The sequence below is a fragment of the Dermochelys coriacea genome, chromosome 16 (genome assembly GCF_009764565.3).
Source record: "Dermochelys coriacea isolate rDerCor1 chromosome 16, rDerCor1.pri.v4, whole genome shotgun sequence".
Lineage (NCBI taxonomy): Eukaryota > Metazoa > Chordata > Testudines > Dermochelyidae > Dermochelys > Dermochelys coriacea.
Window position 1 is genome coordinate 20261377 of NC_050083.1, and position 14121 is coordinate 20275497.

The 14121-nt window shown below is 42.1% G+C and overlaps 1 protein-coding gene across 2 annotated transcripts in view; it reads left to right on the forward strand.

The window, feature by feature from the left end:
* Positions 1-14121, forward strand: part of NACC2 (NACC family member 2) — an 82658-nt gene that overhangs the window by 28949 nt on the left and 39588 nt on the right. Inside the window, exon 1 of one of the 2 annotated variants that reach the window (XM_043498550.1) lies at positions 4566-4768. The exons of the other annotated variant lie outside the window; for it this stretch is intronic. The gene's annotated coding sequence lies outside the window, so the exon portion shown is untranslated. Of the gene's footprint in view, positions 1-4565; positions 4769-14121 lie in introns of those variants that run through there. 2 annotated transcript variants of the gene reach the window in all.

Below are 14121 nucleotides of genomic sequence, written 5' to 3' on the forward strand. Positions count from 1 at the left end.
GCTCAAATAAATTTGTTAGTCTCTAAGGTGCCACAAGTCCTCCTTTTCTTTATGCGAATACAGACTAACATGGGTGCTACTCTGAAACCTGCTGTAGAGAGTAATCCTGCATTGGCCAGGATGCACAAAAATATGCAATGTCATTTCCTTTTCTGGTTTCTGTCCTCCTTTCAACTTAGTTGAGATATCAAAAAAGTGGGTATCTTCACTGAAAGAATTCAAGGGTCGGAGAGCTCTTAAAACAATGTGAGAAATACAAATTTGTAGCACTGTTGATTTTTCTGCTTCCTAATCCATGTTGGGAATACATTTCCTTGAAATATCAGTCTGTGAACTGTATTGTGACTACGAACTTCATTTGAAACCAAGGCAATTTCTCTGTCCGGGTACTATGTAATAAACAGGTGGACATGACTTCACACTGTAGCTATCATAGAAGTGGTGGTGTACTTGGGAAGAGTTCATTACAGAATTGTCAAAGAATAAGGTTTTTGCAGAAGGATGTGTTGTATAGCTCTAGTAAATGGTTACTGCCTGGAGAATGTATAAAACGTGTGGTACCTCAGACTTCAGTCCTATAAATGTTCCCTTCCCTCTTAAAAGAAGAAAAATTGCTGTAGGACTGTTTTTGAAATGTAGCTGCTATAATTTTTAAATTTTAATAATAAATTACCATTAGTATGTGGCTTATATAATACACACCTCATTATTGCTTACTCAGAATAATTTCACAGTCTTCTTATAGAACCTTGGAACTTTATTTGCGCTGAGTATAAAATATGCAGAAATGCATGAATAGTTTTAAGACTTGGTACCCTAAACTAATACAGTGTGCTTTTTTTCCTAAACCATGATTGAAGTCAAATTAACATATTTAGCTTCAGTGCTCCCAGGAGTAGCATTAAAAAATTCAAGAGGTGATTCAGAATAGTCTCCCATTTACTATATTTAAAGCTGGATTTCATTTCTCAATTAAAACCATGCAAACACTTGACTCCGTTCAACTTAGCAGTCTGTTTTCTTCTTTTGTAATTCTTTGGACACTTGTAGCATTATTGGTAGCCTTATTATTGTCCCCCAAGTTCCCAAAAGGTAATGTGGGTGGGTGGGGGGAGTGATTTAATGGAAATATTATTTGAACCCTTTATTATTAATGTATGTATGTATTATTTTAACTCAGAACAAGGGAATGAGAGTCAGGGCCACCTGGGTTTCAATCGTGACTCTGATTCAGGGTGTGACCTTGAATAAATTACTTAACCACTGTCTGCCTCGATTTTATCCTTAGGTGGATACCTACTTCCCAGAGGGTTAATGAGGCTTAATTATTGTTTCTAAACCATTTTGAGATCCTCAAAAGAAAGGTGCTGTGTAAATGAAACATAAGGTGATGTAAGTTTATAACATGAAAACAATTTTTACTTGTTTTACAGCTAAATATGGAATCTAATAGTTCCATTATTCTTCCTAAACATTGCCCAGAAGACACTAGTTGTCTTGCTTTTGCTGTGACTTATTTAGAAAGCTACAGAGTGAAGTTTAATGGTGGAAGTTGACACATCTAAGGCAGAGTTTCCACTAAGAAGCCACTAAGAAAGATTTTCAATGAGTGTTGAAAAGGTAGCTTGCACCAGCAAGACAATTCAAGGTCCATGCCTGAGAGTATAAAAAGGCAGAGGGGACCAGGGAAATCATCAGTGTCTCTTACCATGACTGGAGAAGATTGTGAGGAGCTGACCTACATTACAGACGTATCCTTAGCTGGTGTAAATTAATGGAGCTATGCTGAAAGAAGCTATTGTGATGTACACCAGCTGAGGATCTTTCTCACCATGTGCTAGAAATGTTGCTATTTCTTTTTTCCATTCCTTCTGCCAAGCTGACATGCCTCAGCTTTGGAACCTATTTCAGCAGACTTTCTTAAAAAGTGGGTTAATAATAAGTGGTAAGAATTGTGTGGCACAAAAGAACTTATTTTTGTGGGGTTTTTTGGCTAATTGCCTTGTAAGTATTACACAGTGTTGCAGCAAACTTTCCTGGATTTCACAATTGCAATGAGTCTTGTCTAACTGGCCAGGAAGATTTAAAAAATAAATAAAAGAGACAAATCACTCCTACTTCTGTTTTTTGCAGTGATAATGGTTTCTTTTGTGGTGAAAAGACTCCTCGCATCCAGTCTTTACCCTTCCTTCATTGACCCACATTAAAATTCTTTGCCTCTTGATCTAAGGATCTCAAAATGTGTCATCACCTTTAATAAATTAAAGCCAACCAGCCCTCTGAGGTAGGTCACTATTTTAGAAATGAGTAAATTGCGGCACAGTGAAGTTATTTGCATAAGGTCACACAGGGTGCATTCCTATGCTTGTTGAAGTCAGAGAGTCAGTGTCAGCAGGGGGTTGAACACAGGAGTCCTGACTCTTAGTCTTTGCTACAACCACTAGACTAGACTCCCTGGTACATTTATGAAATGATCAATGTTAAAACAGGCTGCCCCTGCATAAATGAAAGTGCCCATAAGAAAATTCCAGTACAGGAGTAATTGCATACTACTAGGAATATTTTTTTTTCTGATAGTTAAGAGGAAATGGGACATCTTCATAAGGCAAAGCCATGGTCATGTCATAGGAGAAGTTAAGAATATTACCACTGATCAGTTAAAATGGATGTGATCTCAATCCTGTCTTAGAAGTTGTGCTCTTTCTAGGGATGCAAAATAATTTAGGCCACATATCCTGAGCTTATGTTTTTCTCATGAAGTGAATATTCAGCATGTGTCTGAGCTTGTTCTAATTATATTGAATTTTGTGCTGAGGACGATTTTGTACTAAAGAGTTAGAAGCAGCATCTGCTTGGCAGCTTCAAGTCTGATTCTAATGAGTCAGTCCAGTGGCATGATGTATTCCAGATAAAAAGTACATTTGTCATTGTTCGGTCTCCCCCTTTCACACTGTTGCATAATAAAAGACCAAGATTTACTCTAGGTTAATGGGCAGTAAATATAAATCAAATTAAAGGAAATAAATGTTTTCGTGCACAGGTAGTGTATCTGTGGAACTCACTGGTGCAGTAATCAGAGTCAGTGTGGTTGGACTGAGAGAAGCATAGGATAATTTTATGATCAATAATATTTGTATAGTTATTCTTCCTACTATATAATAGGATAGTAAAATTGCATGTCTTATAGCATACTCTGATCTCAAAAGTAACTATGCCTACTGCAGTATACTACATCCTAACAACTAGCCATAACCATTAGGATTGCTTTTTCACCTTCTTTGGAAGCCTCAATTATTTATTGCTGTTGAACATAGGATTACTGGGCTTGGACGACCATTGGTCTGCATTGGAAAATAGGATTTGTCATGTGTGCCAGCAATTCGATAAGCAAGGCATACATTCTAGCAAGTAGGAAACAAGGCCTTTTATGGTGTTAATAATATGGGCTTGGTAAGATTTTACGGTGCTGAAATACAATAATTTGAGTGTTGGCTACTAAAAGCTGTTGATCGGATGATGAATGAAAGGTCTTTGAATTTTTACTTAATACCTTTATACTCTCTGGCTTTGAAATGAGATGTCAGTTTCATGGTTCTGACATATTTAAGACCATTCTGGGGAGAAAAAGGGGTTCAAGCAGCTGATGTTTGGGGTTTTGTTCTTAGCAATGCCATTTGTCCAACACGTAGTTCAGAGAAAGCACTTAGTTCTGAGAAACTGCACACACCGTTCCCTCTTACTTTTGAGGCTGGTTGCCCTATCGGAGTGAGGACCTAAAAATGTATGTTTGAGAAAGGGCAGGGAATAGAGGGCTATCACTGTCTTGTGTTATCTGCTTGGATAATCTGTATCCCAAATAAACGGGATAATGGCTGGAAAATCAGCAAACTAGAACAAATTTGCTTCTTTGTTCACTTGAGACACAAGTTGGCCTAGCTAAAATTTGGTGGGCTGTGTGGCTGACCGGCACTGAATTCTCACTCCACTGTTTAAATTGCTAATTAGATGGCATCTGAGAAGCAACATAAAATAGGAGTAAATGGACTTGACTTTAAAAATTTAGTGTTTTAAATATTTTCCCAGGCAGGAAAAAACATTTGCTGTTCAAGCAAAACTTATAAATCTTGGAAAGTGTCCCAGAGTGACATGTTTACCTGTTTGGATTGGTGCATTTTGTAGAGTAGAAAAACACTTTAATCCCCTGCATAATTATTTTACTTTTTTAAAGGAAATTTTAAACGAATGTAAGGGAGACCTAGTAAGTGACGGTTGGGGACAAACCACAGTGAAGAGGGATCCATGTGTAATGATGATTGCTTCATTTTGTATCATATTCATTTGAAAAACAGCCCCTTTCCTTATTCCCACAGTCCAGGGGGGCTAACCATAATTATAGCTTTTGCTGACACATGTAGCTGGTCGCTAATTTCTCCTTAAAACTTACTAACTTTAGGTATTCCTCAGTTGATTTGATAGGATCTTTGAATATTTAAAACTATGGCCATTGTGTTAATATATATTTCTAAAGTCCCTAGTGCAAATGTTTGTTGTAATTTACTTATCAGGGAGTTGCAGCCATCTTTATTTTATGAGAAACAGTAAGAAGGGATAACTCCATACTGAAGTATGAAGTATCATCCATTCCTTGATGTAGATGTGGTTAAAGCTTTGAAAATAGTGTCCTTGGAACTGCCACCCTGTTATAATGTGTCATGGAATGCAAGACTCCTCTGTTGAGCTGAAGGACTAGAGCTCAATTGATTTACTGGTAGGTAGATCTTGTAAAATTCAGTCAGATTATAAGAGTGGTTGGGGATTCCCCCTTAAACAGAGAGAATGAGGGACTGGGATGGAGGAGGTCCTGGAGGAATTCCTTAGGAGCAGCCAAACATCAGGAAAAGACTTAGTCTGGGGTTTGTTTGATTTGGTTAAAAACAAGTAAAGCCAAACCCAGTAGCTGACACATTCGGATTTATTACGAGATATGTTTACTGTATTTGAAGGAGGATCAGAACTCACCTGACTTACACATGTGCATTACAAACTGAAGCAACCATGTGACCTTACTACTGTTACCCTCCTCTCTTGTCAAGATATGTCTTAAATTAGAGTAGAATCCTGGTCACTTACTCAACTAGTCAGTAGGTATGTCTCCACTGCAACATAAGCCCGGCCTTGAGCTCAGGCTCAAGACGAACCCACCTTACGTCTACACTGCAATTGTGCTAACTCAGGGCTTGGGCCCAGAGTCCCAGGACTCTGGGGAAGTGGAGGGTCCAAGCTTGAGTTAAGCTGGGACGCAGGCTCTGAGCCCTATTGCTTTGCAGCATAAATGTAGCCTCACTAGACTCAGGTCCCAGGGGTCAGAAGGAAGTATCCCACAATTCCTTGGGACAGCTTCGTTAGTCCTGTCTATCCCAATAATCTGCAATCTGCTCTTGAAGATGGAAGTCATTCCTGCCCTTTGCAAATGGCAGCAGCTCAGGTCAGCGTTAACTCATTCTCTTCTGATCATCAGTCTGCAAACACGCTGTCGGAGAGCCTCCTGGGTTTGCAATGGACAGCAAACCAATCAAGCCTTTTGCAAAGCAAGCTGCTTTCTGGTAATGTCAAGGGCAGGCAGGAAAGTTTTCCCACAGTGCACCAGGCTCCTAGAGCTAGGGAGGCCGTGTTTGGGGGAACTCTGGGATATGGTTACTTTGACTCAGGTCTGCACACTGCAGGGTAGACACCAGAGCCCTAGGTTCAAGCATGGGTTAGAAAAAGTCTTAACATAGGGTTAAAATAAATTGTAGATCCTTAAGCCCAGAGTTCCATAACACGGTCAACTGACTCGAGTTAAACTAAGCCTGGGCTTATGTTAGCAGCGTAGACATTCGCAGTGAGACTACTCGCATGAATAAGGCAAGCAGGGTGTGGCTTACATAGGGTGACCATCTTTTCAAAAGGAAAAAGCGGACACATGCAGGAGCCCTGCCGTTTGACCAGGCTGGAAGCCGGAGCTGGGCCGTGATAAGAGCCGCTCGGGGAGTCTAGGCCCCTCCACCTGCCCTGTGAGGCCCCTGGACCATGTCCCTGGCCCGCTCCCTGGGCACCTCTTACTAGTGCCTGGCTCCTGCTTCTGGCCAGGCCAGGAGGCAAGATCTTGGTGGGGGGAGGGGAGGAGAAAGAGGAGGAGCAGGGAACGGGGCCTTGTGGAAAGGTGGGGCTAAGGCCCACCTCAGTCCCCACACACACACCGGGAAGAGGCTTGCCACTGCTCCTGAGCCTAGGGCAGGTGCGGCACAGCACTGCAGGGAATCCAGGATAAAGGCTGTCCTGGAGTCAATCAGCCTGGGACCGGGACTTGAACTCTGCATTTTAGGACTGCCTCGCCCAGTTTGGGACGAGTGGTCACCCTAGGCCTATAAATTAGTTTGAAAATCCTTTGGGGCAGAGATCATGTTTGAACACATATGGAGCTCTATATAGATATCATTAAGCGATTTTGTAGCTGCTCCAAATGTTTCTGTGCCTCCTTGTATATGTTTATCTCCCACTAGAGTCACAAGGTTCAGTAGAACTTTTTTATTATACATATGGATATGATTTTGTCACAGTAAAATTAGACAAAATTCACAGGACAGTCATGGTAAAAATGTACAAAATCAGGGTATGGTCATGGCAGGGCTGAAGCCGGCGCCCGGTCATGGAGATCTGTTAAAGTCATGGAATCCGTGACCTCCATGACCAAATCATATCCTTAATTAAACATATGCCAGCCCTGGCCAATTCTTGTTTAGAATGTAGTATAATGGTAGTTAGACTGGTGTTTGTTTCTTATTACTGGACTATCATATGCTAGAGATTCAAAGGGTGTTTTTTTTATAGAACTAGTAGAATTATTTTTCTTAATGCAGTATCAGACTTATGTTAGTGCCTAATAAGGTTTTATTTCTTACATGAAGATATGAAGAAGAGCTCTGTGTAAGAGCTCTCACCAACAGAAGTTGGTCAAATAAAAGATATTACCTCACCCACTTTGTGCATCTCATACCGTGGGACCAACACAGCTACAACAACACTGCGTACATCCAATTGAGGGCATTTTGTAGAAATTGAGGTGGGGACCACCAGGAACTGGCCTCTCTTGCAGATAAGTTCTTCAGATCACTTTTTTTCTTCACATTCTTTTTACTGCATTCAGTCACAACATGATGATGTAATGACACATCACCGTATGACATCTAGATTTGTCATAATAGCCACCATTGTGCACAGTTCCCCTTTTATATTTTACTATAACTACTGCTTGTGGATTAATATCTGCAGCTGACTGCAAGGCAAGTAGTGGCAGTGAACCAAGCCCCAACACTATGACTTAGCCCCAGTAAGGAGGTGGCAGGTAGTATGGTGTGGCTACAGGGAAGAAACAAAAGAGATCATTGATACAACACAGTATTCACTTAATGAACTGGTTGATGCGAGAGGTTCCATCAGAGAGGTGCCTGACTTAAAATCCTGTTTTTATGTACAAGTGAAATGAATTTAGTGGTCTCGTTATTTGCCATGTGGGTAGAAAGTCAAAACAGAAGAATATTTGGTACAATTTGTTCCTTTTCTCAGCACTGGAATACCAAGGAATGCGGGACCGGACTGTGCTGAGCAGTATGAGGGAAGCAGGTATAAAATGTTGTTGCGCCATTGCAGACTTTAACTAGTACTTTTTGGGCTTTTATGAACAATTTTAACTTACATTTTGAAAGAAACTAGAAAATAAAAATACATGGCAGTCTCCTGTGGGGAGAAAAATACTGCAATAACTATTTTAAAGCTTCTCTGTATGAGCCCAGTCTGCATGTCTCACTGTCATTAACAATAACCATTCATGAGCTATAGATATTTAGCTTATTTGTGTTCTCTTAACACCTTTCCGTTTCATAATAGTAATTACCTTTTACGGTTTTAGCTTAAAGGCATATTGAACTAAGCGGTGGTGTCTGCCATCATTCCTTGTAATCCTGTAGCGAATCAAAGCAACTTTTTACAAAACAAGATTCTCTTACTGTTGCAAAAGAGCTTTGGGGAAATCTGGTTTTTGTGGTTAAGGATCTTACTCTGATGCACAAGGAAAATTATGTGTAGCTTTTATTTGGCCCAAAGGATTCTTACAACATTATCCGTATTTCCTTTAATTTGTGGGATTTCTAGTAAATGGGCTTAAAAATAGGTCTGGGCAAAATGCCAGGGTACATTTGAACAGCAAAAAAGCTTTGTACACTTTGAGCAGCTTGCTTTCACTTCTCTCTACATGCAGATTGTATTAACTGTGAAAAAAGGGATAAATGGTCACCTTTTGGAGTGACTTGTGATTTCTCTTCTGCAACTCCTTTAAGGTAGAAACTATGAAAAAGATGTTCTGACTGACATATGTTCTGTACCATTTTTGACTATACTTCAGTTGAAATGGAAACAGAAGTTCCAAAAGGAGGCAGAAGGAGGTTACTAGTAATAATCATAACACAAGAACTTTGCGGGACTCACTGGGATCAACGTCTAACGCCCCCCACAGTCGATGAGGTTTCTTTGCCCTGGAAATAACATAACATTGAGAAAATAGAAGAAAAATGTAATGAGTTTTTTTCATCTGTTCATTCTCAGCAGTGTCTTCTATATTTTTTTTCTAAGGGTTTGTCTACACGAGCATTTAGTTCATGACAAGCTGGGATGGTATGAATCTAGTCTGCCGTGCATTAATTGTCAGTGTGAAGCTTGGTCACGTGCACTGTGGTGCGCTTTTATCTACTCCTGGTTCCAAGCAGGGTAGCACATTGACAAACTAGTGTTGTGCGTCGGCAGGGTCCACAAGGATAGATAGCATTTGGTAGGCTAATGCAGAGTAGTTTTACACTGCAGCTTGCTGAGAACTAAATGTTCGTGTAGACAAGCCCTAAGACAGGGAAACATAGTGATGGTGATTATATTGCATAGATTCAATAGTAGTATGACTTGAAAATCTGATTACCTTTCTCCCTTTGGTGATATTTAGCTTGCTCTTTGCTTAGAATCAGTTAGTTAGTTGAGTTCAGATGATGGCAAAATGCTTTCTTTCTTGAGGACAGCCACCCAAAAAGCCTAAAATAATGGCATGCTGCACCAGCAAGTGGAGTCCCAGTGGTAAAATAAAGAAATGTGAAAAAGTTACAAAGAATGTAGATAACAGTAAACCATTTTCCTTCACCTTGATCTGTCATGTTGCTCATGCGTTCTGTTGTTTCCTAAAATTTGTCTTGCGGGAAGTTATTTTTGTCCTAGTTACTGAGATTTGGTTGATTTGATTTTTAACTGGAGCTTTGAACATAGCTCTGTAAAAACATATTTTACTTTGCGCGTCCTGGATGCTTTCCTCTCCTATTGCTACTTACCTTTGTGGACAGTGAGGAGGAAGGTTTTGAGCTTCTTCAGAGCAGAAATGTGCTATTAGAGTGCCTCAATCAGAGGAGCATTATGAGCCCCTACGTAGTAGCAAAGATTAAAAATGTCACTTTGGGGTCAGGTCTGTGGAGATAGGATTATGTCTTTGTTTTATGGGTCACAGTTGCCAAGGAACTCTGCTTCTGGTGCTTTACATGGAGAAGAGTATGGGTAAAAAGCATAGATATCTGGGTCCCTGAGGTCACTGTTGTGCTAAAATCTATGCTTTTGTCAGTGATGGTTTTGGCATTCCATAAAAACTTGTGCCTGATAAAGGAGTAAGCTTTTAAAGAGAAATTATTTATGCCATCGACAGTAATGTAGTAATAATACTTTCTATCCAAGGATCTTGAACTGCTTTATGGATATTAACCTTCACAGCATGCCTCTGAGATAGGAAAGTATTGTTAATTCTCTTTTACAAACAGGCAAATCACTTCACCTCTCTTCCTTAGGCTACATCTACGCTACAAAGTTAAGTCAACTTAAGTTATGTTGATGTACAGCCACCGCTGTAATTAAACTGCTGTTGCATGTCCACACTATGCTCCTTGTCGCAGCTCTTGAATTGACACAGAGAGCAGTACACCCCCTATGCAACTGGCTGCGGGGTGTTTTGGGAAGGGTTTTAGCCACTTTTCAACTGTCCTGGTAACTTGTGAGCCAGCCATCTCTGTCAGAAAGCATGGATCCTGCAATGCTCTTCAGTATTGTGCTGTGTGTTATGAACACAAGGCTATAAGAGGAGCTCAGTGGGGGGGGCTATATGGCTGACGGGGACCTTGAAGGAACATTTTAACACTGAGCCACAATAATGTGTGTTGCTGTAGTGTGCTGAGCCTGGCATTGTTTGTTTGTACCGTGCTCTGAACTTTGTAATGATTGCTATGTGTGTCCAACTATAACAATTATAACAATGCGCAAGCACCTATTACTATTGTCTTGAATGTTAGCAGCAGCCACCATGTGATGGAGAATAATAAAGATAAATTCAGTTTCCATAAGTAGATTTTTATTGCACATCCATGCAAACATACCTATGTCATGCTGAGGTAAACTTCAAACACACAGGGGAAAGTATCTTTAAAGGGGATGGAACAGGGAATTCACAAGCGCATACACCCAGCTGTGAGAGAGCATTGTTAGTGTATGTGCGGCTGTCGTGTTTAATTACCCATGGGTTGGAGTTAGGATTATCAGGCGTCTGGTTTTCAACCGGAACGCCCTGGCGACTCCGGTTGACATTGCTGACCGGGCCGTTAAAAGTCTGCTCGGTGACACAGCAGGGGCCCAGGGCTAAGGCAGGCCTGCCCTAGCTCCACACAGCTCCTAGAAGTGGCTGCCAGGTCCTTGTGGCCCCTAGGCATGTGGGCAGCCAGGGAGGCTCTGCGCTTTGCCCCCTCCCCATTGCCGGCTCTGCAGCTCCCATTGGCATAAACCACAACCAATGGGAGCTGTGAGGGCCGACCCTTTCCATTAAACAGGATACTTACCCAGTTAGATACTCATATTTAACTTGTTTTGAAAGACTTTGCCATATCTTTTACCATTGGTGGGTACCTGCAACATCCATTTGTGTTAACTGAGCTCTGCAGCTCCAGAACTCCATGCAGGAGCACTGGATTGAACTGATCCCACATGAGTGAGAGGCTAGAGCTCTAGTTATATCCAGATCCCATCATCTCTATCTGGAATTCCCAGTCTCTCTTCCTGGCTATGGATTGAATCACAGGAGCACATTCCTCCTGCTCAATGAGAAGAGGAAAAATTTGAAATTAAATGTTTTGTGTAAAATGCAGGACAAAATAGAGAGGAAAAATGGAACATGTTGCATCTGCAGAGTGTCAGTAACTTAGTGGAAGCAGTGTTTTTCCTCTCGCTCTCGCAGAGCTGAGAACCATAGAATCTAGCAATCCAGGATACTGTTTTCCCCTGAATCTCTTGTCTCTTTTGGTTTCAGTGAACTTGGCTTAGCAGCTTCAGAGATCTTGGAGGTAGAAAATTTTTCCATTTCTGGGACAGACTTTTCAGTCAGGTGATTTCTTTTCACACAGTCCTGTAATGCCAGACTGGCAACCTTCAAAGCTCTAAAGCTTTAGCTGAATACCAAATTCTAGCTGTTTTTCAAATTTACCTCCCTCACCTTAGATATAGTTCCCAGCTGCCCTGAAGAAAAAGGCTCCTAGCCCAAGGTTAAATTAGCAACTGCAGCTCACGATAGTAGTGATAATCCGCTCGATTTTTTTTTTTTAAATAGTTAGCATGATGATCTGCTTGCCATGGTGTTGGCTGCTGGTAGATGAAGGAAATCCTTAACTGTTTTAACACCAGTGAGTATGAACTGTTACAGCCGTGAAGGACCATCATAGGTGCATCTGGGGCTACTCTGCGCTGGTTGTGGTCTGTCTTGGAAGAGGATGCCACAGAGGTTCCAGTTTGAAGCGAAACCCAGGCTCCAGTGTTGTGGAATGCACAGATGCCAGTGTTCTCCTCCTCCCCAATCCCCAGAGCTCAGTGTGGACATGAACCATTTCGGCAAAATCACAGAAAATCCTGGGTTGAAATTTCAGTGTCGTAGCTGGTTCTTGGCTGTATGTTTCCTGTCCTTTGGGCCTGGCTCTGTTGGATGCCAGTCTGGAAGCTGGGTAGATGCATGAGTTGCTACTGTCAATTTACTGTGCTTCCCTAAATTTGCTCTCCTCAGCAAGCTACATCTTAGTTATCATCTTCTCACCTGAGTTGTCAGCAGGCGAGCACGTGAATTAGCAATCTGTCTGTACTGGAGATGAGGAAGAGGGGGCACAGATAGCTTTTGGAACTGAGAAGAGAGAGATATGGTTCTTCTATAATTAAATGTACTCAGTTTTACTTTCCAGCTAGCAGTGTCAGTGCAGTAAACCAGTGGTTTTCAAACTGCGGGTCACAACCTGTACTGGGTCGTGGAACGTAAGGCACTGGTCACAGCAGCTCCGGTCAGTACTGCTGACCAAGCTGTTAAAAGTCCCGTCGGCGGTGCTGCCTGGCTAAGGCAGGCTAGTTCCTACCTGTTCTGACACCACGCTGCCCCTCCCCCACTCCGAAGCACTGGCTCTGCACTTCCATTGGCCAATTCCTGGCCAATGGGAGCTGGAGGGGCGGTGCCTGCAGGCGGGAGCTGCTTGTGCGCCTCCACCTAGGAGCCGGACTTGCTGCTGGCCACTTCCGGGGTGCGGTCTGCGATGCCAGGACAGGCAGGAAGCCTGCCTTAGAACCCCCGCTGCGCTGCTGACCAGGAGCTGCCCAAGGTAAGCCCGCACCCCAATCCGCAGCCCTGAGCTCCCCCCAAACCCGGAGCTCCTTCCTGCACCCCAAACCCCTCATGCCCAGCCCCATGCCAGAGCCTGCACCCAGAACCCTGACCCCCACCCCCTGCCCTCCCAGAGTCCCCCCTGACTCGGACCCCCCTCCTGCACCCCAAACCCCTCATCCCTGGCCCCAGCCCAGAGCCCCCTCTCACATCGTGTACCCCTCATTCCCAGCCCGCATCCCAGCCCTCTGCCCCAGTCCTGAGCCCCTCATCCCGAGCTCTGCTGGGTTGTGGGCATCAACAATTTTTTTCAACTGGGTCACCAGAAAAAAAGTTTGAAAACCACTGCAGTAAACAGATACGGCCACATTGGGTGATGGGAGAAGATGCATGTGGCTAACAAAGGGCACCAACCGTCACCACATTCCAAGTCTCCTGTTTTTGGCAGAAGGTACAAGTCATTGGGTCTTTCTCCTGCTTTGGTGACTACTGATGTGGAACATTATGGGATAACCAGAGAAAATATCTAAAAAACAGAAAAGGGGAAACATCTTTTGTTTTTCCAAGTATACTGATGAAATTTGGCAAGGACGCAGCAATATTGTTTACAGAAAAGAGTTCTGCAGTAGTACCTTAAATATGAACATAACTTCCTTTATTCTCCTCTTGAAAACAAACAGCCGGTTAGCAGCAAGCATTGTAAATGGCAATAGCAAAGGTTGCTTGACAATGGAAGGTTTGGCACCTTGGAAACCTTCAGCCTGAAGAATTGACAGTAACTACTAGGTAATTGAGTCCAACTATGTAGTTTGGACATCTTTTTCCTCTTGGTAACTAGCAACGTAAGCCAATACAATCTCTAGTACACGTACTTAGAACCCTCTTTGATTCTTCCTTTTACAGATAATTGGTTTTGTAAAAAAAAAGACTTTAACTGCAAGACAGCAAATTTAATATTTTCAGTATCTTGGATGTGTTATGATTTACATTTGATTTTAGGCATAATTAGAAATGCAAGTAGAGCGCTTTGTGTTTTACCTCTGCTTCAACTATTTATGGCATGATATGCAAATTAACTAAGCTATGAATATTAAAGATTAGAGTATGTTACAAAGTATTGCTGTCTTTAATGAGTTCAGTAATGGGCACAGGGCTCTGCACACATTTTAATATGTACGTATTTTATCTTTGTACTGTATTCTCTGCTCTGCAGCTATTCATTCCACGTTTGGTTACATCCCAAGAGACCATGACCATTATTTAAAACATATCAAGCCCTGTATCAGCTGCAGTAGGTAGGTACTATTTTCAAATGTGCCTGTGACACACACTGCTGCAGCTACAAAAGAGTTTAGATGGATTATTTCATAGGGGCTTTTTCA